At 40.5% G+C, this 24,853-nt stretch overlaps 1 long non-coding RNA gene across 1 annotated transcript; it reads right to left on the bottom strand.

The window, feature by feature from the left end:
• Positions 1–2,353: 2,353 nt before the first annotated feature.
• LOC123372701 lies at positions 2,354–20,273 on the bottom strand. The gene is made up of 4 exons (XR_006580408.1): positions 20,219–20,273; positions 10,920–10,966; positions 8,266–8,353; positions 2,354–2,943 (listed from the first exon to the last, which is right to left on the bottom strand). It is a non-coding gene; the product is annotated as an uncharacterized LOC123372701 (long non-coding RNA).
• Positions 20,274–24,853: the final 4,580 nt, after the last annotated feature.

Here is a 24,853-nt window from a genome sequence, read left to right as displayed (position 1 = left end):
GTGGAAGGGGCGGCTGACACGCCAGGGATACACACCTCCGCACACAGAGAGGAGGAAGGGGCTGAGTGACAGGCTTGGGATTCACCTCTCCCCACACACACTGAGGAGGAAGGGGTGGGTGACACACCAGGGAAACACCCCTCCACACACACAGAGGTGGAAGTGGCGGCTTACATGCCAGGGATACACCCCTCCGCACACACTGAGGCAGAAGGGGCGGCTGACACGCCAGGGATACACCCCTCCACACACAGAGAGGAGGAAGGGGCTGAGTGACAGGCCTGGGATTCACCTCTCCCCACACACACTGAGGAGGAAGGGGTGGGTGACACACCAGGGAAACACCCCTCCGCACACACAGAGGTGGAAGTGGCGGCTTACATGCCAGGGATACATCCCTCCGCACACACTGAGGCAGAAGGGGCGGCTGACACGCCAGGGATACACCCCTCCCCACACACACTGTGGAGGAAGGGCTGGGTGAGACGCCAGGGATACACCCCTCCGCACACACAGAGGCGGAAGGGGCTGCTAACATGCCAGGGATACACCCCACCTCACACACACTGTTGAGGAAGGGGTGGGTAACACGCCAGGGATACACCCCTCTGCACACACAGAGGCGGAAGGGGCGGTTGACACGCCAGGGATACACCGCTCCCCACACTGACTGTGGAGGAAGGGGTGGGTGATACGCCAGGGATACATCCCTCCCCACACACACACACTGTGGAGGAAGGGGTGGGTGACACACCAGGGATACACCCCTCTGCACACACACTGTGGAGGAAGGGGCGGCTGACACGCCAGGGATACACCCCTCCGCACACACAGAGGCGGAAGGGGCGGCTGACACGCCAGGGATACACCCCCGTTGGTGACAGCCGGGCAGGGCGGGCGCGCGAGGTAAACAGAGCCTCGGGAACACATGGCCGCGGCTGCTGCTGGCGGCTCCGGCGACTCTGAGCCTCCCAACTCCGCCTCCCGGCCCCCCTCAGCCCCTGGCGCCGCAGCTTGGCTGGCACAGGGACTGGCGGGGCCCTGAGCACTGGCGGTTCCCCACCGCCGCCGCCTGCCCAGCTCCATGCAGCAGCGCCGGGCTCGGGCAGCGGCAGGAGCAGCGCAGCCGGGCGGCAGGTCCCCGGCGTCTCCTCCCCGCGCTCGCCGCCCCCAGCCCGCTCTCCTGCCCTAGCCCGCGGCGGCGCCCCCCGCAGCCCGGCCGGCCGCCATGCGCTCGCCTCCCGCCGCCTGCCCGCTGCCGCTCCTGCTGCTGCTGCTGGGCACCTCGGCCCTGGCGGCGGCCCCGCCGTGCTCCCCCGCGCCGCCCAGCGTGGGCTCGGTGCAGGAGCTGGTCCGGCGCGCCGCGGTGGTGATCGAGGGCAAGGTTCTGCCGCGGGAGGCGGCCCGCCCGGCAGGGCTGGGAGAAGCGGGGCTGCCGCAAGGGAGGCGGCCGGGGCAGCCCACTGCCCCCGCGGCCGGGACCCTGCCCCCCTCCCCGCCGCCGCCGCCGGCCGCCAGTGCCAGCCCGGCGCCCCCGCCCTGGGTGGCGCGGGTGCGGGTGCACCAGGTGTGGGCGGTGAAGGGCGGCGGGCTGCGGAAGGACTCGCTGTTTTGGCTGCGGGGCGAGCCCGGCTCCGCCTGCGGCCGGCTGAAGGCGGAGAGCCGCTACATCTTCTTCATGGAGCCGCTGGACGCCGGCGCCGCGCTATTCCAGGCGTCCTCCCCGCCGCTGGAGACCGGCCGCTACCTCAAGCGGGAGGTCAGCAGGGCGCTGTGCCGGGGATGTGGTAAGTGAGCCGCGCCGTGCGCCTGGAAATGGGGGGGGGTCTGCCCTGCCCTCGGGGGCTTCCTTGGCCGCTGCCCGGGGGTATTTCATATGGCTGGAGATGGCTTCAGAGAGCTGCGTGGGGAGGGTGAAACTTTGTACGCCAGCCCCACGCCCACTTATGCCATCCGACGGGCTGGGAGGGAGTCGGTGGTGCTCGGTAGAGGCTGTGTGTGTGAGCTCCGTGCCAAGGAGCCGGGCAGCATGTGCTTTGTCTTTGCAAATTAATGTGAGTTTGTGAGGAGAGGCTTCAAAGTGTCACAATAGCTGGGGTGCTGGTGAGCTATCGATTTCACCAATAAAGGCCTTGGCTGCTTCCCTGTCCTCCCTAGAAGTAGGAAGGCTTTGGAGGTTTTGGGCAGTCAAAGCCTGGATGTGTTGCTTAGATTTGTATGTTGTGAGTTTAGTTAATCAGAGGCGATGACGGAGCTTTAGCCCTTGGGCCATGCAGAAGAATTAAAGAGGAGTCCAGTTACAAATCAAGGGGTCTGCAAGGTTGGCCTCCCGTCTCTGACTTTTACGCTCTGGTTTGACAGATCAGATAACTATCTTGGTTACCTTATGTGGACAGCCTGGCTATTTCGGTCCTTTCTGTTCTAGTCAGATTGCAATCATTCTGGCAATCCGTTGATTACCTTATCATAGAAAGGAGGCAAGATCTCTTCCCAGCCCCTGTATTACCATGGCTGCACATGACAACACACTCTAGATACAAATAAGATCGCCTGGAGCCTATAGAATCCAGCCAGCCAGTGTGAACTGAATTGTTTGGGTTAACTGGATTGTTTTCGACTCTCCACCTTGTCATGTTTCATAACACCGGTAATTTATAGTCTGTCACTCCTCTTTAATTTGAATGTTTCAAGGTGATTCTGTTGTGTGGCTGGGGCGCCAATGGTTGCTAGAGCCCAAGCTGCTAGGATGAGGTGCTTATCAGCTTACCGCCTGTATTTTTCAAAGTTTCTTTTAGTCAGACTTGTTTTTTTTCTCCTTCTCCCTCCCTTTCACCAGGGCAACCTAAAGCTGCCCCAGTGTGCAGAGGGGAGCTGTTCACAGGCAGTGGTGCTGAGCAGGAGTGAGTGACGTTGGGATTCCCCAGCTCTGGCTGATAGATGTCACTGTAAAACAAGGGAAACACTCGTCAGGGACCTGTCTTATTAGCTAACATAAAAAGCTGAATAATACTATACAACAGCTTGTGTTCTCCTGTTGTAGAGTTTGAAGGCATGCCTGTTTAATCCTCTGTAATAACAACTCTGATATGATTAAATACATACAGAAAGGATTTTGTTTTAGCCACAGAATAGGCCCAGCTGAGAACTGCATGTAGAAAGTCTATACTGCTATGAAACTTGTGTGGTAAGAATCACTGTGTAAACGTTCACCCCCAGGATCATTTTGATTCTGAACATTATAACAGTGTCAATGTCTAAAGAGTTTCAAATTTTCATGTCAATTTCCTGCAAGCCTTCAATGGCAACTTGAAACATAGAATCCATATTATCTCTGCCAGCATGGTTTTATTATTGTACTCAGAATGGGAAATATTTAGTTGAGCATTGTTCTGTGCTTATGCTTTCCAATCATATCAATTCTGTAGTTGCAGAATACTACAAGCAGCTCAAACTATGAGCAATCGGTGAGAAAATAAGGTGATACAAACACCAATTAACATAGTAGTTCAAAATAGTCAAGGATCTTGTTGCTGTTTCTAGTCTATACCCGTGCAATGTGTGTGTATATTTACAGTATTTGTTTGCAGCCTGCAATTTGGCAAATATAAAGTAAATTATAGGTTACCTTCTTGCTGCATTTGAACTTAAGAATATGTCTTGTGATGTCTGCTAATGCATACACATACTCTTTTACATTTACTTAAGACCTAAATTGTGGAATGAATAAAGCTGCTACTTTGGAATCAAATGCTGCTTCAATTACTCATGTAAGTAACCCAATTCACTTTAGTGGAATTACTCCTAAGAGTAAAAGATAGGGTTGTTCCCTTATTTTTGAAACCTTTTCTTTTCTCACTCATATTTATATGGTGCTGCTTCCCACAGTATCTAGGCACTGAAATCCAGAAGAAGGAGGGGCATAGTATTCCATATAGAAGTGAGCTCAGATCTTGTCTTCCTAGGGTTTGGGTAATTGTCTCTGATTCTTAAAAAAAAAATCCATTTTCTCAGTTCTGTGGTGATGGATACAATGTGCAGAAGGCACAGTCATGCAAGGGTCTCTACATGTGGCACTATCTTTAAGTGGAGGACTGGCATAAATAGTGATAATATATTTGGTAAATAACAGTGCATAGCACAGAAATATAATGAAATAGAGGAGGTGGGGAATAAATTATCTGGCTAAGAAGTTACTGAATGATCAGCAAGATTAGCAGGGATGGGAGGGGCATTCCCAGACTTTGTTCCCTATACAAATAAACCACAGGAAGTAATATACTGTAGTAATTGTATGGAAATGAAGATGATCTGTACTGGTTTAAAAATGTCAGGCTAATTTAACATTATTTGGGGGTATTGTCTGAAGACCTTTAACTTCCTTTTTGGGAGCAACAGATGGCCAAATCTTGGCCCCACTGAACTCAGTGGCAAAACTCCCATCAAGTTCAATGGGGTCAGGATTTTTCCAAGAGTTTTTCAGTCTCTGGGTCAGATCCTCAGCTGATATAAGTTGGTACAGTTCCATTTACTTTAATGGTGCTATACTGTTTTACAACAGCTGAGGAACTGTCCCTCTGTCTTTTTCTTTGACTTCAATTTTGAAAGCTATATTGCTTTCTCTCCTCCTGATCCTGTTCCCAATGAAATCAATAGCAATTTTCCCATATTTCAGTGCAAGAAGGACTGAGTGCCAAGTACTTCTGATTCTTGAAATATTTTGACATTTACGAATATGGGGCCAAACTCTGCTCTTTCTCATCCAAGTAGCCTTTGCTCATGTAAATGCTCCTATTACATTCCAGTTGAACTACCCACATGTGTAGTGTTTTGAAGACTGGGTTTCCAGTCTCTAAGACCCAGATTCTCAAAGGTATTTAGGCACCTAATTCCCATGTACAGAGTCTGTGAATTTTACTCATATGATTAATTATTACTCATACAAGTTGAACCGTTGACTTCAAAGATAAAGACTAACTCACATGAGTAAGGGGGCCATGTTGCCTTCTGTCACGGTAGAGCATACAGTAGTGGGCTAAGCAAGGGAAGAAAGCTCAGTGAGGATCATTTTGCGGCATTCAGTTGGTCTGCTCTGACCCTTGTGAAATGACAAGCCACATGGGGTTCCTGGGTCTGTGCTGATCCCAAGGGATCAACAGGAGACTAATGTCATCTGCATTGAGGCCCTGTGCCTTTGCCTTAGCTGTATACCCCCAATATACTCCCCACCCCCAACTCCCTGTCAACAAGGCTCCAATAGGGCTTTGCTACCAGGGAATTTCCTGGACCATGGCTGGTCTCCTTACAGGGGTATCCCTATCATAAGTTGTTTGATCTTTCCTAGATAACATACCTGGGGCTTGTAGGGAATGAAGTGGAGCCCTCAACGTTGGGCCATCTATCCCTCATTCCTAGCCTCTGTCCCTTCCTCCTATGAAGATGCCATAGAATGTCTCCCCAGCTGGGTCTAAGAAAGGGGTGAGATTATGCTGTACATTTATTATGGGGGTACGGTCTGACCGAGGGTTTGCAGAATTGGGCTCCATATGATCTAAGGAATCTCTCTATTTACTTCCTTTTTAAATGTATCCAAGATGACTTTCTATTTGGCCAAATTTTGTAAGTAAAGCTAGCGTCTCCTCTTCTTACAGTTCATTTTTTTATTTGTTTATTTATTTAGGAAGTTCTAAAGGTTTACAAATCATTGGCATGTAATTATCAGAGACAAAACAACAATCATTACAACAGTGAGCTTTTGTTTAGAGAAACATTTTACTATCTTCAAGTGGTGGCTACAGTATACAGTAGCTATTTTCAGTATAATTAAAATGTGTATCAGCTTTGTATTCCTCTATGTCAGTTATCAGAGGGGTAGTTCTTCACCACCCTACTAGTGTTAGTAGTTAGGTAGCCGTGTTAGTCTGGATCTGTAAAAGCAGCAAAGAGTCTTGTGGCACCTTATAGACTAACAGACGTTTGGGAGCATGAGCTTTTGTGGGTGAATACCCACTTTGTCGGATGCATGTAGTGGAAATTTCCAGGGGCTCTTACATTCTGAGATACTGTATTCAATTTATATATAATATATTTATATATACTTTAAATGTCATTACACTTTATATGTGTAATGGCATTTAAAGTATATTGACTATAAGCAGATATGCACACTAAAATACTGCTGTGGGGATTTTCTGTTCAGCATTAAAGAGATTTTTACAAAGCTATATTAAGTGATTAGCATTAAGAATAGCAACAGCCTATATATAAGTATGCACAAATGTAATTTGCCCAAGTAATATGCTGGTCCTCACTAAAAAAATATGTTTAAACACATAAATCATGATGTCTAAAATCCATCATGTGAGTGAAGCACTTATTTTACTGAGAAGTATAACTTTATTAGTTTTTATATTGTGGATATTCAATACACACCAAATTAATTTCTCATCTGAGTTCACTAAATAAAACTGAAATATATTCATATGGGAAAACACCTCAGAATACAAACAATTTAAAAACACATTTGAAGCTGAGTTAAAAATAGTTGCTTTACTCTTTACTCACACATGGGAGTATATTTTCCTCTTTATACACTAGGTTGCACACACACTAGTCTAATGGACATTACATACATACCCTTTATACACAGAGGTTAGATACAATCCCTAAGGCTGTGAATCATTTCAATGAGGTTAACAGCCCTGTCTAAAGAATCAAAATGATACACTGTACATCTCACTGGCCTATACATGTTTCTAATTAAATAAAGGAGCAAAGCATATGAATATCTGTCTTGCACTTTAAATATGTTGTCCACTTAACTATTTAAATTGATTCACATTATTGCAATGCCACTTTACACAAATAGACTGAAGTTAAAAAATCAGATTTAAAATGCAAATACCTGGCCCTCCCTGATACTTATTATTGTTGTTTTAGCTATTCTTGGAATTACTGAAAATAAACTATATTAATAATTCATTTTAAATGGGTATATGAATAAATATCAATTTGTGGCTGGATAATATTAATAATGTGTCTCTTTAAAGAAAGAAGATATACTGGAAATGTTTGTTCAGAGTTCACATGCTTAAATGCTTTGCTGAATCAAGGCCATATTAATTTTTATATATTTAGTTTCTAATTTTTATTTATATATCAACATTACACTTGTATAAAGGATATATTTTATATAAGGTGTACATATATATACAGGTGGACACATACACACATCATATATATATGTACAACAATAATTTCAGGGGGAATCAGATATTTCAAGGACATTTGAAATCTGATTTTTCTCTTCACTTCAGTCTGTTTGATTCACATTATTCCAATGACACTTTAAACAATAATAGTACCATATGTAAAGTGTAGGATAGACATTTCTCTTTCTCTCCCTCATATATGATTATCATTTATCATTTTATGGGCAAGTTACATAATAAATATTTAAAGTTAAGTCTTCACAGTGTATGTCTTCACTAAATGTAGATTAACCTATGAACTAGTGTAAACTCTGATTTTACCGGAGAGACTTCAAGAGCCCCATCATTTTGTTATGGAGACTGGAAAATTCTCTCAGCCTGTCTCATGACTGACTGTGCTTTATGCGCCAAAGGCTTACACCCACAGAAAAATTTAGTAACTTGTGTCAAAACTGGTTTAAATCCTCTTTGCAAATTAATGTTTCCTACAGCAGCCTATGACACAAAAGTGGTTCCATGCATAAGAACCTTGATCTGCAAACTCTAGAAAATAACGTGATCTGGAGAAATGAGGGCAAAGTCCAAATACTATCGGCCAGATTATTATCCCACACACATCTATGGAGGAGACTATAAATAATGGGTTCTTTTGATTATTTATTAACTGAAACATCAACTGGTCAAGCTCAAGTTTGGTTTATCAATCAAAGACTAAAAGCAGCATAAACAGAAAAGGTAAACTCACCAGTACTGGGTCTCTGTCGCTCTTCTGGTTCTGAATTATGACAGTTTCAATAGACCTTTGTAGCCAAGGTGTTTTTCCTATATTACAATTTGTGGTTTTAACTAGGTAGCTTAGGATCAGCCAATCAACAGGAAATGTAGACAGTTTCATTTCCATTCATATTATCCTTCATATTACCAGTGACAAAGAATAAAAACAGCTTCAAGCTACTTTGACATGAGTTCAAAACAAGTCTTTAACCAATTAAATGTCATATTCTGTCATGCTTGCCTTTCATTGTTTTTTCCTTTTATAATGTTCTTATCCACTTACTCTTTTCTTGTGGTTTTCATTACAACTTTATAACTTGTTCTTCCAGTAGTCAGAGTCAATCACAACCACAGAAACAACTTTAAGCAGGCTGAAAAGATAGGTCACAGAAAGATCATGTATTTCCATTCTATAAGCAACAGAAGTGTAACATACTCAAAGTCGTATTCACTTTTAGTTCCTGACATAAGTTGTGAGGGGTTCTGGGAGCTCTTAAGCCATGCAGGGCTGTGTGGAATTTGGGGAGGGAGGGCATCTGCCAATGTGGTACAACATGCCCTTTGCAACATGGGGGCACACATCTGTGGGGAAGTGGCAAGCCAGTAGCTTCAAAATATATGGTTCTTTTCAGTAACATGCATTAGAAAGTGTTCAGATTCTGAAAGCAAAGTTATATTAAATGTATCCCCATGTTTTATTGGGTATATTTGGTCCTCATTCTGCAGCTTTTTCTCAGGCAAAATTCCTGCTGAAATAAAAAATCAGGCCTTTGGTGTAATACACAGTCTGCATTTCTATTGCCTGGATTTTCAAAATGCGTGTCATCACAGTATTTGTTTACTATTTTTAAACATATTTTTATGATGAGTTTTCAAAAAATTGTAACAGTAATACATCTTTTTTATCATGTTATCAACAAGTCTGTTTATGGCAACAGGTAATATTCCTTTAAAAACCACCTATTTTCTATCAGGAACAGTTGTCTGTTTTTTAATGGTTATATGTATGTGTTTGCACTTCCTTTGTGCAAAAGAGCATTTGGTAGTATAGAAGAAGGGGATCATATTCAGAACAGTGAATATAGACTCAATTAATTTTTACAACAGCTGTCCAAAACACATCCAGTCCTTTTACAAGGCCATTCCTTCTCATCTTTCACATTTGTTATTTAACTGTGCTAAGCTGTCTTATTAGTAACTGCTGAAGAACAGTTAATTCTATTGTTCTCAGAGCTGAAAGATATGTAATTATTGAAAATGTACTGACGCTAGATTGCATCTATCAGTGGAACAAATCAGAATGTATTAATATCTGTCATTTAAAATATTTAGCAAAAGCAGCTGCCATAAGGGAGAAACTTTCAATCATAGTTGTGGTTTTTTAATGATAATTTTTCACATATAAAATATTTTCTATAGTAATTTTGTAAAGGGGCAGATTTGTTGCCAACTGTATCAACGATTTAAATCCAGTAGTTTACATGCAGGATATTACTACTGCACCCAAATGAAATATGTTTTACTCCTCATGTAATTACTCCACTAGTAATTGCCCTAATCTCATAGCAATGTGCAAATGAAGACAAAGGCAGAATTCTTCTCCCATTTCAAAAAACAAAAAGAAAAAAAATCCCTTATTTCTAGTGATCACCATGGGCTTGGTTTTGCGTTGATTACTCATGTGAGTTGATTTACTGAAGTCAGTAGGGCTTCTTGTGTGAGTAAGAGTGAATTGCATAAGTAAGGGTTGAAGAGTTGGGGTCTTCAATGGACATTATTAACAAAAATTCTGGCATGTTAATTTTTTCCGCCACTTGTGAGAATAACATTGAACATGGGTGTCATATTTTTTGCTAATTTTCAATAAACAGTTTGATCAGATAAAGGAGCTCATCCCTGTAGCATTTAAAGCCTGATTCTGCTGCCCTGGAATCTATAGGTGCTTTGCTTGATTCAGCAAAGCACTTCAGCACATGGTTGACTTTAATCATGTGAATAGTCCCAACAATGAGACTAAAGTTAAAGTTAAGCATGTCAATAAATCTTTTTCTGGATAGGGGCCTTAAGCACATTTTGAAGTGCTTTGTTCAATCAAGGATTTAAACATGCATAAATCCCATTGAAACTCAGTGGAAGGTTTTTGGGTGCTCCAGCTGATGGATTGGGCTTTACTAGATACATAGGTTGTGTTGCATTAGAACTCTAAAATATTTTGAACAAGCTGATCCTGAAAATATTGGGCAAAATTATTTTTTATCAGGTAGGATTTTGAAAGTGTTTGAACTTCCAATTTACATTAGGGTCTGCTCGTGTCTCCATTGATGTCAATGGCAAAACTTCCATTGACTTTCACTGGCAGCAGGAACAGCCCTTGAAGTCTAGCACAAATTGTATAGGAAAATGGAGTGGCCATTTGTGACATATTAATGAACATGAAATTATTTTTCTTACCATCACATTTGGAACATTGCGTTGCTGGATCTTTAGGCTTCTGTGTATATTAATTAAGGGATATTTTTACATTTTATTTTTTTAGATCAAAGGTTTTTCACTATTTTTAATAAATATATATATATATTTTTAACAGGTATGTGTGTGTGTATATATATACACACACACATACCTGTTAAAAATATATATATATATGTGTGTGTGTATATATATACACATACACACCTGTTAATATATATATATATTTATTAAAATAGTGAATTAAAATATATTTATTAAAAATAGTGTATATATATATATATACACACACACACACACACACACACTACAAAGCATAAAATAGCAACAATAACAATGTATAGTTCCTGTAAGGTGAGATTATGTTTTACAATGAAACACTAGTCTTCAAAAGGAAAAGCATAGTACCTTTCTATTAATGGTAAGATGAATGATTGTTAAGGTTACAGAAAGTCATCAGTTACCTACCTGCTAGTACACCATCAGCTGGTGATGAGATCCTGTGATTGAGTTTCCTTTTATATCAATTTGAATAAAAGAAACATGGAGCAAAGATAAGTTAGAGAGTATTTTCCAGAGGCACAGAATGTTTATGACAAAGTTACTATATCAGCGGAGCAGTTGTGAGGGTTTCAGATGATTCATATTTTCCAAAAGATTGATTAAATATGAAGAGTGATACCTTTTTGCAAGATGAACAGATCATTCAGTAAAGATTAGGTATTTGACATCACGTTGATAAATACATGGTTCAAATGACCCTGTGTGTTATATTTAAGCAGACATAAATCTTACTAAAAGTGTCAGCATCTGGGAAGCAAGATATTTTCTCACAGACATTCTGAACACTAACAGCATAAGAGGAATAAACACTTCAATAAACATTTGAGCTGAGATTTTCAAAGCCACCTAGGGGATTTGTATGCTCAGTTTTCTTTAGGACTCCCAATTCCTATAAAAAATTAATAGGAATTGTCAATCCTAATCTCTTAGGTATCTTTGAAAATCCTATCCTTATTTGCTAAAGCAGAGAAAAGCGGGAGTGGCTTGCAGGTACATAGTGGCCATGCAACACACTGTTATATGAACACCCCAGTATGAATCTTGACCAGAGGTTGGTTGGATTGTGGGTGCCAAGGAAGAAGGGCTGGAAGGGGAATGTCTCATATAACTCTCTGCTCATGACTGGCTGATATTAGTAGCCACTTTCAGCTCTCCTGACCAGAAGGGACCTCACTGCTTCACAGGGCATTTGTAAGAGGAACAGAAACCAGTTCCTCATCTGGCATAACTTGCAGAGCTCCAATGACTCCAACAGAACTATACTAATTTACACCAGCACAGGATCTGGCCCAGGGAATCCTGGAAGGACATTGTTGTTTTTCCCCCAGAATAAGTGGAAAAAGCATAAAGTACAGCAGCAAATAATGTGGCTCATGTTTTGCATTCAAGTATCTTTGTTCATCTTGTGTGAAAACCTTGCCACATTGAGGTCAATGGGAGTTTTGCTTTTGACTTCAATGGAAACAGGATTTCAACCCTTCAGTTTATTTGGGATCTTCTGAAGGGTACTTTTCCACTATACACGTGAATATTTTCATTTATTGACAACAGTTAAAAAGATCAGGAAAAATGTCCTGTCATTTGTACAAAGGAGTGACAATTGTAAGAAAGATAGCTAAAGGGAACAGGAATAATAAATTTAAGGGCAACCTGCATCAGTGGAAACGTTGCCTTGAGTATTTTTAAATATAAAATTTAAAAATATTATACAGAAGACTGAACTGGTTTGTTTTTAATATGATGTTTATACATTCTAACTTATTTAGGTGTCTAATTATGATCCTGGGAGCAGGTTTGAAAATTGTGGCTATACCGCACTATAGATGAATGTGCAGACAAAATCACTCTATTGAGTAAATTTTCAAAAAGGTCTCCATTTTGTGGGTGTAAGTAGCATCCACAACTTTGCTCCCCAGATTGCACTGCATGTGCCTGTCAGAGTGCTTGTGCTACTAATCATCTGATTTCCATGGGACTTAAATGCATGGAAAAAAATTAAGTACATTCTTAAATGCTTTTCTGACTATGGATGCTTGCCTAAATCAGAGCCTTTGAGATCATGTAGAGAAAGAAGTTTCCCTTGCCATGCATGGCTAGTTTTTTGTTTGTTTGTGACTCAACCTGGCTGATTATCTCAGCTGTGTGACTCATAGCAAACATTGATAAGAAAGATATTTATGGAAGGAGGACAATATATTTTTCTCGTCTTTCTCTTTTGTGCAGGGAATATTTGTTCTCATCACTTCTCTCAAGAAACCTCAATATTTGCGCTAATAATACAGAATAACCATTGACTTTTGTGCAGAGGTATTGATTTCAGAAATCCCTTTAAAATGTCACATTAATCTGTTTAACTTCCAGACCTTGCTTTGGAGGCTCAAAAGAATCTCCTGACCATTCTCAGATGATGTGTGACCACCTTTTGTCTCTCTTAATTAAGGTTTCAGAAGTTCCTAGCTTTCCCCCTGATCCTGAGTGAATCAGTCTACCATAGTGGTTTAATGGTCCCTGAACTTTAAAAATGATAACGTAGCTCCACTAGTTTGCACTTTGTTTCAACTAGCACAACTCCAAGTGTATGCTTGTGTGTTCTGATATCTTGAGCCTTGAACCTCAGTGAAGCTATTTAAAAATAATTAGTGTGAAAAATCAAATCCTAAATTTGTGTAGCGTGTGACTTTCCAACACTTATAGCTTGATTTACAGTATTTCTTTTTGTTTGTACATCCTTTTACTTACAGGTAAATATATACACGTAAAATACCCAGGTATGGACACAGGCTTTATTATTATATGCAGATAAGAACACAGATACTGTGTTTCCACATAAGAATATACAGGGGTAACTGATGCATATTTATTATACACAGCTATTTGGTGAAATATTGTTATAAATGAATGAATCTAGAAGAAGATGAGGTAAAGTTTTTATACACATGTATGTATATGGGTGTTTGGTGCAGCATGTAGACACTTGGGCAGGCAGGTGTTATGGGAGATTAATTTCTTTCTAGATAGAGGACAGTGTAGCTGTAGCTCAAGGTCATTATATTTTCTTTTTGTTTCTTGCAGGTCATAACTAACTCATCGATAAAGTCCAATGCTTTTCAAACCTGCTTTGTTTCTCTCTTACCCATATTTTGTTTTGCCAGGTTGTAATGGTATGATTTTCTCTTGTGGTGATATATTTTTCCTGCTGTTATTTAATGTTCAGAATACATCTTTTCATTTATTGTTTTGTAGATTTTTGGGGAGAGTCTGCCAGAACATAACACACTGGCTTTTTTTTACTTAAGTGTATGTCAAAGTGTTTTTTGTGTATGACTAAAATGTTTGGGTTTGTGCACTTTCTCTGAAAATGTATATGTTATGACCCAGTTGTCTTTATTCTCTCTAGCAAGGGCTTTGGCTACTTGAGTTTGTTTTGCTGATGTTGTAGAGTGTGTTTACTTTCCATTAGAATTCATTCCATGATAGTGAGGCAGCAGTGGTGTGTGAATTCTGGAGCACGTTTATCCGAAAGACATCTTTCATGGTACCGTGGGATTCTGCTTCCCATATTTTTTTAATGTTCTGTGAGTTGTCTATTTTGGCATTACTCAAAGTTGTGTACAAAATGGTCTTAGATATTAGATCTACCTGCTTTTCTAAGTTTTTACACTTCACTTGCAAATTTGGACTCAGGTTGCTGTATACCTGCCCAGGCAATTCTGATATGCAGTAATCTTGGACCTATTTATAAAAATCTGATTTTTGAAGGTTGTAAAGAGTACATGGGATAACCTGCGAAATTATAGACTCGATTAGACTAATTTTGATCCCAGGCAAAATAATTAAAAAGTTGCTACAGGAATTGATCAGTAAAGAATTAAAGGATGGAAATATCATTAATGCCAGTCAGAATGGTTTCATGGAAAATAGGTTCTATCAAATTAACTTGACATTGTTCTTTGATGAGATTACAAGTTTGGTTGATAAAAGTAAGTGTGTTGACATAATATATTTAGACTTTTGTTAGGCATTTAACTTAATATTTCATGACATTCTGATTAAAAATAGCACTATACTAAAGCAATGTAGCACATATTAAATGGATTTTAAACTGTCTAACTGATAGATCTCAAAGCCTACTTGTTCATTTGGGAATGATCAGTTAATGGAGGGTGGAATTTCTAGTGGGGTTATAAAACATTTTCAATATTTTTTAATCAGTAATCAGTAAGAAACAAAAAATCATTGCTGATAAATTTTGCAAATGACATAAATATTGATGGAATGACAAATAATTACAGGGACAGATCACTGATTCATAGGGACTTAGATCACTTTAAGATGGGTGAAGCCAACCAATATGCATTTGAATACAGCCACACGCAAAGTCACATCTAGGAACAGAAAATGTAGGCTATATTTACAAGTGGGAAGGACTGTGTCCTGAAAAACAGTGACTTTACAAAGTATCTAGGGGTCATAGTAGACAACCAATGGAACATGAGCTCCCAGTATGATGCTGTGACTAAAAGGGCTAATATCTTAAAATGATGAAGATGATGATCATCATCAACATTGTAATGTCTAGGTGCCCCAGTCATGGACCAGGACCCAATTGTGCCAAGCACTGTGTACACAGACCAAAAAGACAGTCCCTACCACAAAGAGCTTACAGTGTAAGTACAAATAGAGGAATATTGAGTAGGAATAGGGAGCTGATATTACTTCTCCAGGCACTGTTCGTGAAACAAATACTGGAATAATGTGTCCAGTTCTGTTGTGAACACATTTAAAAGGATGTTGAAAAATTGGAAATAGCTACAAGAATGTCTTGAGAGCTAACCTTCTCTTCTATAAGGCAAAGAAAAGATTTAATCATGATCTAGAAGTACTTCCACAGAGAGAAGATTTCTGGTAATAAAAGGCTCTTTAATCTAGAAATATTCAATGGCTGAAAGTTGAAGCTCAAAAAACTCAAAGTAAAAATAGCAGTAAGGATAATTAATCATTGCAACAAATTACTAACAGATGTAATGGATTATCCATCACTTGAAGTCTTTAAATCAAGACTGGATGTCTTTCTAAAAGCTATGTTCTAATTTAACCACAAGTTATTGGGCTCAATGAGAAATCATGGGGTGAAATTCTGTGGGATGTGCTATGCAGGAGCTCAGACTAGATTATCACAATGCTTTAAAAACTGTCAATCTACTGTTGAGTGCGTTGTTGAAGTGGCCTCAAATTTGAAATCTGAAAGAGTTGATTGAAGTGAGTGTATTCTGCTTGAATCCAGCTATTATCTCATGGATAAAACCAGGCACGTACTCTAGTATGTTGACAGTTTTTACGTTGTGAGTTTAATTGACACTGACATTTTTTGTATGTGTTTCCAAACACTTAAGATATCTGTGTGTAGGTCACAACTTTCCCTGTGGTGTTTGAGTGCTAGGCAAAATTAAAAGGTCTTTATTAATGTCTATACAGAGACCAGATATGTCTCTTCTATTGTTCTGTCCAGAGGCAGGAAAGATTGGTCAGAATCCATTTAACTTTTCTTGTCCCTTTATATTTTTTTCCTCCATGTCTCCACAACTGTGAAAGCAGATAAAGTGGTGGGTGGGTATGTTTGATGGGTGTCAGCGAGTGTGTATTATGGGAAGGCTATTTCAAAAGAGGTCTTGCATTTTCTCTTAAAGGTGCTCAGATCAAGTTCATTGTCCTCAATTCTCCTGCCAGGTAGTTCCATATTCTGCCAAAAATTCTGTGTGTTTTACTTCTGACTGTTGTGAGTTTCGTTATCCTGTGGGCCATGGCCACCTCTGGCAGTTCTGAAGGAAGAGGCAGTCTGAGGTAACTCAGTCCCAGTCCATTGAGAGCTTGGTCTATGTTAGCTAGAATGGGACAATGGTGTCTGGCCAGCTAAAGGTGCAGGGAAGACATCTTTTCTGCAATGGCTAGTTGGGTGTGTCATATCAAAGAGGAATCTAGGAAAGATCCGAGATGGTGTACCACTGTAATGGTGGTGGGGCATCTGTTCTCTGTTGACAATGATGGAATGCTGCTGGCTAGTTCTTCAAAGCATTTCCCTCTACTCACTAGCATCAGTTCTATCTTTCTTTGGATTTAGCTTCAGCCAGCTGCTCCTCATATAGATGCTGATTTCTGTCAGGCATGGGGATAGCTGGAGAATGGTGTGAATTGTACTTAAGGAGAAGGAGATGTATTGTTGGGGCCAGGATTTCAAAAGTGCTCAACACCCAGCAACTACTGATGTTTTCCAGGGCACCTGCTGGGTGCTCATCACTTTTAAGTGACATGCATCCGACGAAGTGAGTATTCACCCACGCAAGCTCATGCTCCAAAACGTCTGTTAGTCTATAAGGTGCCACAGGATTCTTTGCTGCTTTTACAGATCCAGACTAACATGGCTACCCCTCTGATACTTTTAAGTACGTTGACCATGAGCATCATCTGTATATTTGAGGCAATGGGCCAATATTTTCAAAAGGAGAAGCCTAAAGTTTAAAATGTGTAGTTGCTTAACCAGTTTGTTTTTTCAGTGTGCTGCCTGCAGCTCCTGTGAACAGCGTGAGTTTGAAGGGCTGGCATTTAGAAAAAAGTACATTCTTGTTTTAAAGGAAGGAGACTTGGTATGGAATTGTGCAGCACAATAAACATGGAGCCACACAATGCCATTTTTTTCAGAGAAGAATCTGACTTTTACTTAATTTAACCATCAGTTCTACTCAGGAGAACAAATACACTATTCCACTGAATGAGAAGTAAACTAAGAATGGATAAGAAAAATAAGAGGAATGACCTTTTTCACCTCTTTTCCTTTATATTGCCATGTTAGTGGTCAGCACTACCAGGAAGGGCTGCAGTGTAGCAAAGACTGCCACAGTGGTGCAGGCTTTTGCCAATGAAAGTCTGTTGTAACCCAGACTAAAGGAAGAAATTCAACAGTGAAGAGATTCCTAGAAGCACAAGCCTCTCACTTAAAATACAGCAGCATGCTGAGCTTTTCTTTTCCCATTAGTATTATTTATCACGTAACTAGGTTCCTTGTTAATTTTGTAATTTTTTATCATAATTCTGTGGCATTACTGTATGTCTGAGATGCATTAGAGGCATTCCAATGGTATGACATCTGCCTAAATAACACTGAAAACTGGGATACAGTTAGTAAATAACAAGGAGGTATTAGGTCAGATCTACCTCAGTCATGACTTTTTTCCTGAGTAGATTATCTTAACCCTACAATATCTCTCAAATACATAGATAGGAATTGTCAGTCTTTGCTGATTCTCTTGTTTCCACATTCTTCAATTACCACCAGCAGCTTCCTCAGGGACTCTTCTTTTTTTGTTATTATAAATACCTATGAGTGATTGATGTACTGTTCTTGCCTTTAACTCCTCCACTGTAGCTTCATTAATTTAATGGCTTAATATGACCTATTGTTCCCTTCTGTTTAATTCTGTTAATTTGTTCCAATTTGAAATTAGGTTACTATGCGGCCAGATTCCAAAAGCAGCAATGGCAGGATGTAACAAGCACTAGAAAAAGAACCTTGTATTTTATTTGCCATGTTGGTCCCATATAGGAGAGATTGTGGGGGGTGAGTGGGTGAGGTAATATCTTGTACTGCACCAATTTCTGTTGGTGAAAGAGCTTGTCACCAAAAGATATTACCTCACCCACCTTGTCTCCCTTGTGTGTTACTCACTTTGCTCTCTAACCCATCTCCCAGTGTCCTCTTACAGTTTGGGGTCGTGTTCATGTGGGGTGCAATTCATAGTTTGATTTTGAAAGATTACCACTCAGAAATATTTTATATAAAGAAAGTCTCTCCTGTAATAAAGAAAATGTCATCTGATTTTCCAAAAGATACAGTAAATAGAAAATCTAGTTAATACTGTATTGGTTGCACATGCCACAGGAGTACTCTAAAAATGAGAGATGTTTGGCATATATGTAATTAGTGAGTTAATAGATAAGGTGCCTACAGATGGTGCTCAAGAATATGCAGCACTGTTCCTAGTTTTTTAGGACCAATAAAACTTTCTTGTTACTGTGCACTGTAAATGGCTCCTGTAAATGTAGAGAAGAACTGCAGGTAAAGAGGTGCAATTGTAAGACACACTGAAAGACCTGTCTATACACCACAGGGCAGCTTTATGTAATTTGTTTCATGTGTTTATTGTCATAAGATAATTTACTGGTGATTCGATAACCAACCTTAGCCCATTAAAATGTTGCATGATGGAAGAGTGGCAGCAATACCATAGGTAAGGCTGGGCTCTGTTTTTGCATTTAAAGCAGGGATTTAAACTTTGTATTGCATGAAAAATGTGGTGTATCCTTCTCCATACATACAGCACACAATCTGTGAGTACAAATTGAATTTTCTGAGGATTTTCCAGTAAATCTGTTAATCAGTTTATGAGTTATTAATTAAAAATGGTCCCTCAAAGACAGTTGATATTTTAAGTCTTGTGATTTTTCAGGCCTCTCAAGCTTAAAAACTTTTTGCTGCTCCACCAACCTTAAACTTCACTAATTCCTGTCCACTATGATCACACTGCTGTGCATTGTGCTGGTGTTGGGCAGCTGGGGAGAGTCATTAAGGTGTCTCTTTAGGATGCACGCCAACTGTAATTGATTCGGCTTAAGAGCAGTTTTGCCAACTTTGAGTGTTCAAAGATCACAAGTCAGGCCTCCCCAAAAATCGGAAGATTGGTTTAAAAGTCATGACATTTTAAAAAATAATAAATTGGGTTCTTTTTATCTGCCTCCTGAGCTTTTAGAGCCTTTATATGTCATTTGTTCAAGGTTTTCTTAGCAACTAAGAGGCCTAGAAACTTATTTTAAAAAAAAGAAAAGCTAAGATTCTCATGTAATTACACGATTACAGGAGCTAGGCTTCTAAGAAAAACACAAAGATGGTGAAACTCTCAATAAGATTGTGAGTTGTCAGCACTGTTCCCCTGTCTAGGAACAGAAAATCATGACTTTAAACAGTCTATCAGTTTGACAAACAAGACAAGGTGAGATTTCCAGCCAGGCCAGAGCATAGTCTTCACTGAGAGAAGACCATATAATCTAAGTACTCAATTAAAACATCTGTAGAATTATGGTACACTTCATTCTAAATATTTGGTACTTAATCACATGACTCCAGGAGCTGAGAATTTAAGGAAAAAACATTAAATATTGCAAGAATCCTGATTGTATTTCAAGCTGGTAATGTTGTATTAGTATAACCCACCTGCTGCAGAAGCACAGCACAGCTGCATGTTCCCTTCATCCCTAAATAATTGGTTTATGTTGGTTTATGGTTTCAAGGTTCATTAAGGAAAGAAGCCAGAAATTGACTATTTTTTAAAATGAAAGCTGAGATTCAGTTTAAGGGGTGCCAAAGGCTGAGTCATTTAACCTGGTGCTTGTATGAATCCCCATCTAGCATGCAGTACCCCTTCCTCATCCTCTCCAATTTATGTTTCCCCAGAAGCCTTTCAGTATTAAAAAATAAAAAACCTCTTTCTGTTGTTGAGCCTTTCCATTTTTCTTTGTATCCTTTATACCTATTGGAAGATATAAGATCACATTTGGCAGATTAGAATGTGTTTGCCTAAACCAGATGTCAGTTTTTGAAAAGAAAGTCTAAATATAATACTTTAAACATATTTTGATTTTAAACTTGTTTTTACCTTGTAATATACCTGATTGGTGCATGTTGCCAAATATTTGTTGGAACAATTCCTGTTTCTGTGAAGAAAATTGAAGTAAAATATATTGACTTTTCTTAGAATACTTCAGAATTTCATCATGACTATTTTCAAGGCTACACACAAACCTGGCTTTAACTACAATACATGCTATCTGTGGGCTGGATTCTGCAAGCGGATGAGCAATCTGATCTAGCCGAGCACTTAAACACATGCTTAATTTTAAGTAAACGGGGTTACTCACATGCTTAAAGTTAAGCAAGCATGTAAGTGCTTGGTTGGATTGGGATAAAGTGCTAAGGACTTTGCAGGATCAAAACCTATCATGTGTGACAAAGTTCCTCCTCTACCTTGGTGAGTCCTGCGCTTATTGGCGGATTTGCTCGCCTCACAGGGGTTGGGAAACAGCCCAGAGACCTTCCCCTCTGGTAGAAGCCACAGTCCAGGTCAATTCCTTCTGTGTTTGATCAGGAGTTGGGAGGTTTAGGGGGAACCCGGGCCCACCCTCTACTCCCAGTTCCAGCCCAGGGCCCTGTGGACTGCAGCTGTCTAGAGTGCCTCCTGGTACAGTTGCACGACAGCTACAACTCCCTGGGCTATTTCCCCATGGCCTCCTCCCAACACCTTCTTTGTCCTCAGCACTGGACTTTCTTCCTGGTGTCTGATAACACTTGTACTTCTCAGTCCTCCAGCAGTATGCCTACTCACTCTCAGCTTCTTGCATACCTCTTGCTCCCAGTTCCTCACTCACACTTCCTCTCCTCTGGCCTGACTAGAGTGAGCCCTTTTATAGCATCAGAGGGGCCTTAATTAGAGTCAGGTGCTTAAGAGCCTCACCTGACTCTTAGCAGGTTAATTGGAGTCAGGTGTTCTCATTAGCCTGGAGCAGCCCCTGCTCTGGTCACTCAGGGAACAGAAAACTGCTCATCCAGTGGCCAGTACATCTCCCTTCTACTACTCTGCTCTTCCCAACTGGCCTGGGTCTATCACACATGGTATGTTAACAGTTTTCTATCTAGGACTGGCACCAGACTTGCACAGGAAGAATGGTTAGTTTAAGTACGATTTCTACATAAGAATTTTCACTATGGTCCCACAACAGCACAGAGGGCATTTACCAAGATTCTCAGAGTGGTAGCAGTGACTGTAAGATCATGGAGTGTAAATCTTTCCCCTTACTTAGACAACATCTTGATAAGAGCCCGCTCCAGGGAAACTTGCCATCCAAGCAACACATGAAAGAATCCTGGAGTTAAAGAATCCCAGATTCATTATCTACAAAAGCAAAAGTAGCCTGATTGCATCGTAATGTGTTCTGCAAGGCAATGGTCTAGAGGGCATTTCTTCCACAAGAAAGAGTTATAAATCTCCAAGATGTGATGCCAGAGATAACTGCGCAAAGTCTGCTGTCTCCTGGAGTTAATCAGGCTGGATGTAGTACTATGAGCGAGAACACACATGTGCATCTTTCATATTTTGAAATACAATGGGCACTAAGGGTATGTACCTTGCAGTTCTGAACTCAGTGGCCCAGTCATTGAATTGGTGGATAATGAGGGATGTATGATCAAATTCAGACACATGGAGCTTGTGTGTGCATCTTTCCATGGAAGCCCATAAGCCAAATTTGACAGTGATGTGTAAATGGTAATGTAAGCTACCTGGCGGGTATAAATTTGTCATAAGAGGTGCAGTTATGTAAAATGAACCGATCTGGCATTCAGAGGGTGTGCAAAATTAGTGTAATTTATACACTAGTGGGGCCAGATTCTGTTCTCATTTACACCAGTATAAATCTATAGTGATTACATTAAAGCAGTAAGTTAGTCCACATTTAACTGGTGCAGCTGAGATCAGAGATTGGCTCCACGAAGGCAAAATGGAATGCGTAGCATGAAAATCATGTAGCAGGAGAATAAAAGTTAAATGAGAGACCCTTGTTTGCCTTAATCCCACTCTGTTTCCAATACTGCCAGAGCCGAAGTTAGTCGTGGTATGAGCAGTTGCACCTGTTTGTGCCAGGGCTGAATTTTGCTGACACAGAATGACAAATGGTTCTAAATTGGATTAATTTTTCACATCCATTGTTCCAAATTAAGCCTGATATGTAGTTTGCACCATCACTTACATCACCATGGCATCTGGCCCACCCTGCTAAAGGAGACTGCCTTGCAAGTTCCATTACATACAAACAGCAGAGGCACTGATTAACATTTTGAAAGGATGAGTGCAAGCCACAAAAATCGGCTCTAGATTTTTGAACCCTTCAAAATTCAGAGATGCTGAGATCTGGGATTTGATTCAAGCCCATTTCTGCTTGCAATATTTTTCATGAGATGGAATCAGGAATCAAAAAGGAAAAGAAAATGATCATCAGCAAATATGTATATATTTCTTAGCGCTAACAGCAATACACCAAGACCACATATCCCTTCAGCGCTAGTTGGAACAATACCATGTGCTGCTAATGGCATATAACATGACAAACTCATCATGGCCCATAGATGAACAAGGGAAAACTAGGGCACCTTCACTTCATCAAAAAGAAATACAATTATTTCTATATGCAGTGAAACACCTTTAATTTGCTAAAAGCCAGACATGTAAAATGTGATGTTAATATGTAAATGGACTAGTTTTCATTAGGGAGAGTGGGCTCTGTACTAGGAGATGTTTGATTGGATCACACAGATTAAAGAACGCCTGAAAGTTCATCTCTTTGCAATTGCTAGGAACACAAAAAGCATCATTTTTTAGCTTTATAGAACAGTACAGCAGAAGTTTAGGGAGGAATGCCATGTTGCAGGTTAGGTCAAAACATTTAATATACGCTTCTCTCCCTCTGCTCCTTGTTCTGATGAGGACACTGCAGAAAATAAAAATGCAGGACACACATTATATTGAAAATACCAAACTGGCCAGGCTGGCTTGTGTTTTCAACATCAGTAGCAACATTAGCATTTCTTCCTCTACCTCTTATGAAGAGACAAGATTGTCTGGGGCCAATTGCATTGAAAAATCTCCCAGCCTAAATATTCAAAAGAAGAACCTTGTCAAAAGAAGATATTCTGAGCAGTGTTATATTTCACAGGCTACAAACAGAGAAGCTAGATAAAACAAAAAATACTCTTGCTGGAAGTTAGCAGTGTATCACTACTTTGTTTCTTAGAATTCAGAATGATAATACACAGAATCCCAAAACAGAGAGACAAAGCAGGCTGCTCCCTAAAACAGAGATGCACAACTCACCCCTCCTTGCCCTAGGCTGTCTGTCTCCAGACTGACTCTGATCCTATGTTACCCTACAGAGCCTGCAGTCAGGACCAGGAAAACCCCTGCGATTTAAACTATCACAATTTTAACTCATTTTCAATACACCATGTGATGGATTGGACCCCTTAGGATGCCACCTGATGTGCTGAGATACCACTAAGCCCACCTGTTATGCCAGTTTGGGCATCCTTTCTACCTGTCTTGCTGAGCCAGGCTATTAAGCCTCCTCTGGCACACACACAGGCAGGGCCACACCCAACTACAGAACAAAACAGACACTGATATCAGTTCTGGGAAGATTCAGCTTAAGGGACTTGCCCCATCACACAGGTGTCCACCTCCCTTGGAGTGCAGACCCAAAGATGTATTATGAAATCTGCCTCCTCCCTCAATGTGGAGGCAGGTATCTACAACTTCTCGCCCCTTCCCCTCCACAGTTATAAATTGCATAAACTGGGTTTTATTATAAACAAGAAATAAGTTTATTAACTACCAAAGGTGGATTTTAAGTGAATATAAGAGATAACAGACAGAACAAAGCAGATTACTAGGCAAATGAAACCAAACACGCAAACTGCGCTAGTTTCACTAAAGAAATTGGTTACAAATAGTATTTCTCACCCTAGATATTGTTGCAGGCAGGTTACAGAAAGTCTTGAAAGGCAGATGCACTGGTCTCCAGCTTGAAACCTCAGGTATTATTACTCACAAGCTGGATGCTCTTCCAGCTTGGGCTCAATCCTTCCCCCCCAGTTCAGTTCTTTTTTTTCCCAGGTGTTTTTCAATGTCTCTTTGGGTAGGGAGGCAGAGGAGAACCACAATTATGTCACTCCCCTGCCTTATATAGCTCTTGTGTAAGGCGGGAACCCTTTGTCTTCTAGCGGAAAACCACTGGTATTCCAAAAAGGGAAGACGGGGTATCCAGTGCCAGGTGACTCGGACCCATGTCTCTGCATGGCTGTTGCAGTCATTGCTTGTAAGCTGTCTCCAGCATCCACAGGAAAACTAAGATCTTTCACAGTCCATTGTTTATGCTAATGGCCCATTAGCCCTGTCTGGCTTTTCCATTGTTGTACCTGAAGGGCTGGTTGGGGTTGACACCCAAAGGAACATATCTGAAATACAGATACATAGTTAATATTCCTAATTTCAGATACAGAAGTGATACAGGCATGCAAATTGGATAATCACATTCTGTAAATCATAACCTTTCCAATGATATCTTACATGAGCCATCTTGCATAAAATATATCTCAGTTATGTCATATTCATATCATAAGCATATTTTCATAAAGAATATGGAGTGAAACGTCACACACCACAAGAAGAATATCTCTTCCAATC

Source organism: Mauremys mutica, chromosome 6, assembly GCF_020497125.1.
Source record: "Mauremys mutica isolate MM-2020 ecotype Southern chromosome 6, ASM2049712v1, whole genome shotgun sequence".
In the NCBI taxonomy this organism is placed as follows: Eukaryota; Metazoa; Chordata; order Testudines; family Geoemydidae; genus Mauremys; species Mauremys mutica.
This window is presented reverse-complemented; position numbering and strand designations above follow the sequence as displayed.